The sequence below is a fragment of the Nuphar pumila genome, chromosome 14 (genome assembly GCF_984573655.1).
Source record: "Nuphar pumila chromosome 14, dmNupPumi1.hap1.1, whole genome shotgun sequence".
Lineage (NCBI taxonomy): Eukaryota > Viridiplantae > Streptophyta > Magnoliopsida > Nymphaeales > Nymphaeaceae > Nuphar > Nuphar pumila.
The window spans coordinates 32,738,579-32,743,151 of record NC_143262.1 but is presented as its reverse complement, the minus strand read 5'-3'; the positions used below and the strand labels follow the sequence as shown (position 1 = coordinate 32,743,151).

General features: G+C 37.9%; 1 pseudogene; it reads right to left on the bottom strand.

Annotated features, from left to right (window-relative positions):
* Nucleotides 1–695: 695 nt before the first annotated feature.
* Nucleotides 696–2,743, bottom strand: LOC149816734 (putative GPI-anchored protein At1g61900 pseudogene; annotated as a pseudogene).
* Between the last annotated feature and the right edge of the window lie 1,830 nt (nucleotides 2,744–4,573).

Here is a 4,573-nt window from a genome sequence, read left to right as displayed (position 1 = left end):
TGGTCATTGAATGTATTATATAATAATCTATATTTAAATTCAGGTGAAGAATGAAATATATTTTTGTGCTTTTATAAAGTTTAAAATGGAATTGGTTCTCAATATACCCTGACTATGGCCATTGGTATATATTTTGAGCAAATTCTAAGTTAAACTCTAATAAAAGAAGGAAATGTTTGAAAATATGATGATTTTGAAGAGGATCCAGTGCAGATCCAATGTTATTTTATAAAAGATAAAAATCCTAAGTTTTGTTTACATCCTGACTATGGCCATTGATGTAAATCATCAACTTAGGATTAATCTACCTTTTATGAAATGGTGCACGTGCCATTCGTGTTTCACCATTGTGAGATTTTGAAAAGTGAAGGTAAAAGGTATGAGAATAAGCAATTTATGATATTTACAAATGCTCATTCATTCTAATCAAGAGCAGGAAATGTGAAATATTTTCATTACATCTAATTATTACATTATGAGATTGAATTCTGAAAAGATGGGAAATATCTAACTTAAGAAAAGAAGATCTAAATCCCTCGTATATTCCTGCAAAACAGAGTTAGAATAAGCAATACAAGAAAATGTCATGCATATATATATGAAAGCTAAATGATAGTATGCATATCTATAATACAAGAGTGGCAACATAAGTTTTTGTGAAAGATTTAATGTGAAAATGTATATATAATATAGTACTAAATCAATGGGGAAGTATATGTACAAAAGGGGCATACAGGTGGTGACATCAATGAGATAGGGATGTGAAGGGTGTCTATTACAAAGCTAAATGGGCCTGTGAAGCTGGAAATGGCTGTGAATAAAATTGATTTATTGCATGAAGATGTTGATACTAAAGAAGCTGATGGCCATGGAGCATCAATATTGTCATTCAAATCGCACGTGAAACTGATTCTTGAAGTGTGGTCAAGTGCTGCATCTGAAGGCAAGCTTGGTAACAGACAACCTGATTCTTCATTGCAATTGGACATACGCCTGAGAACTTCCTTTGCACCATCTGGATCCAGGCGACTAGTTAACCATCTGTAGACAACCCTCATGCAATCATCAATTGCAGTTGAGAGCTCAGGAACATTTGGACTCCCTCATGGGAGTCGAAAGAGAAGAATCCATCAAGACAATTCTCTTTGCAGACTCAGATACAACACTTTGACACACCTGGCTGTAAACACTACTTTACTGCATCAACCTTCCCACATGCAGCCAAAAGTTTAGACACATCTGCAGTGGTCTCAAACTCATTTACATCTTTAATTGGACAAGAACTTTGAGTAAGATTGGAAGGCTGTAACGAACATATGTGTTGAAGGTTTTCATTTGCACCCTGGTTTGTCAAGATCTTCTGAACATCTGACAGGCAGTAATTTGCATGATTCATGTCTAAAGCAAGTAAACCAGATGTTTTGCTAGATTCCCCGATAAGAACTGTAAGAGTGGCTTGCAACTGAGGACAACAGATAACATTGGCAAGAAAGGGGGTAAATGATCCCCAACAATCAACTGCAGTCATCCCTAACATACTCTCAGCAGCAGAAAAATTCAAGGTGCATATTCCTGACAATATTGGCAGGCTGCTGTTTCCAAATGGTGCTAATGGAGAGGGTGCCACAAGGGATGGCCATGGAGCCGTGGGCAAGGGCCAACTCTTGGATTGCTGGGAGTGTACAGTGGAGTGGAAATTGGTATGTTTATGTGCATAAGGAAACTACAGCAATACTCGGTATTGCCATAAGTGATGTAATAAGATGAACACAGCAATATCTTGGTATTGCTATAAACATGACAAATAAAGGCTACAGCAGTGTTGAGTGACTGCTATGGAGGTGGACGATGGTGTGTTGGTGATTTGCAGTCAGAAAAGCAAGTAAAAGAATTCAGCATCGAAAGTTTGCACAAACTTACATCGCTAATACACTAAGCACAGGTATAAACATGCAACATAAGAACAGAGTAAACATATTACAGCAAACTTAAAATATTGTGGTTCAGGTGTTGCAATTTCAGATAAAAGCATCTAACCCAGATGAATTTACTACAAATTCGTAGGGCCACAAAACAACATTACATGCACCGATGACAATGTTGGTGCTACAAATTTTTAGGCAATCCCACAGTAAAGCATGTCAAACATCAACCAAATGCTGTAAGTGCTATAAAATATGATGAAAAGATGACTCATCTGAGAGGAAATTTTTGATTTGGTAGTGATACATGGAAGCCTGACAGTTCCCTGCAGATTTTGTCCTGGTTTACGGGCAGCTTTGGTGGATGTAGCTATATGGATCCCAATCTTTTAGAAGTTGATTCCCTTGACTCTGTAGATTCACTTGAGCCCCTCATGTCTTTAAGAAATACGAACTGAAAAGAGCTGGTCTTTGCTTAATCTTAAATGATTGGTTGTACCCCAACTGCGTGGACGCCATAGTAGGATATTAGCTCATCATATTTAAACTTTAGTGAATGGAACCTGCGATCACAATGATAATTCACTTCAGCCATAGTTTTCGCAATTTAGCTCAAATTGAGGGGAAAGAAAACACTTCTCCTGGGTATTGTAAGATTGATTCCTTCCAATTGAAGAGGAAAATTTGCAATATTATCAACAAAGTTACCTTCTGCCTTTGCCCGCTTACTGAATTGTTAGATTTATGATAAAAGGGAGTGTCACCTTTGCTACAGAATCATCCACATATGGGAACATCAGCATGGTTCTGCAAACTCTCATCGCAGGAGAATTAACTGTTTTCTCAGTTTCAAATTTCTCCAACAACCTCTCATAAATGTTTGAATTACTCAGGTGTCTTGTGCAGGTGACGTGCACATGTACTAACAAATGTTGTGGGACCTTTGTATTGGAATTTACAGCATTTCAACTTCATGCTGGCAATCAGAGCAGTTGGTAATTCCCAAATAAATCAGAGAGATGATCAGGCCTTACCTCTTGAGGGTCCCATCCGATTAGTCCCAATATAAACTGGTTACAAGATATTTGTGCCAAAATATCCAAGGTTTATAACCCGATGATTGCTTATTAACAAACGAATTGGATTATCATTTTATCATTAAGAGGAAAAACACAGAGTTATAATTTCGGGAACATAGAATATATATATATATATATAATGTCAAAATTTAAAAGGATTGATGCAAAAAAAAGTAGCAGTGAGGCTTTCTTACCTGATTCCACCTGGTTATCTGTAGGCGCTGACCCGTCAAACCTGATTTTGTAACCCATTTCATCAATATCCATGATCTCTCCTTTATCTTTTGAGCAAGAATAAAATGCTAATAACAAAATGAGAATCAAAAGGGGGAGTCATCTTTTCCAGAGAACTCAAAGTGTCTTATATGCCACGATTTCAGCAGATTCTGTACTGGAGAATTCGTCACCAAAGTTTTCAGGCTTTAACATGCAGATCACTGTGGAGGTACTTGATGATGAACCATGACAACTCGTGTACACTTAAAATTACCATGTTATGAACGCTGTCACAGGTTTTTTTTGAAAAAAGCTTGCCATCTTCCTGTTTGCAGATGAAGTCCGGTGTGCAGAAACTAATGTTTTGCAGACACAGCATGCCTAATGATAAAGTAAAATATAGAGGATCCATGTGTATGGTGAATCAGAACATCTTTAAAACAGTGTATGAAGCAACCACGGGATTACACTGAGGAAATGGAATCCCAATGCACAGGGTGATGTAAATAAACCGATGTCATGTAAAATCCATCGCTGCTATATTCTAAAGATGGCAATGATGGCATCACCGATATTAAATCCAATAAATGAAAGGTGGAAAACAGAAAATCAAACACAATAGGCAATCACAACCAACAGACGACAGAGAAATGGACATTAAGAATACCTATTACTTATCTAAAACGAGATCTAAGGTTAGATGCAAACTTAAAAAAAAAATGAAATAGGTTGGAACATTGTATTCCTCCATTGTGGCAGTAGGTAGATCGGATAATGAAAATGACAAATTAGAAGACAGATATTTAACAAAAATCAGAGAAATTTTAATAAACGTAAGAGGGAAATGTTGGAACAAACGTTCCATCGCTGTTGCATATGGGCGTGTCGATGTTGCACAGGCAACTCAACATTACCCAAGGTGCGTTAATGGGTTTAAGAAGCAAGAAATCACAGAGGAAAGAAAAATTTACAGAGGAGAAGAAAACGTACTTACCTGTAATGGCAGAGGTAGTCGACCTATTACTTGAGGATAAACGGAGGAGATAGGAAGGCGAAGAGGAAGGTCATCGTGAAAGAGGCTGATAGATCGGTGAGGCATGATTTTCTTTGCTCGATATGAAGAACACCATGAAGAGGTGAATGGCGGATTTAGTGAAGGCAAAAGGAGGTGGAGGGGTGATAACGGGTGGATTGAAGAAGAAGATGCCAATGGGGAGGTGAAGAAGTGGTCGTGGATGATCGAAGGGTGATGGGGCAACCGGATCACACATGTGGGGGAGTTCTGGATGGGACGAAGATAGATCAAGATAATTTGGATGGGGGAAAGGAAATATAAACGGACCTCGATGGGACATT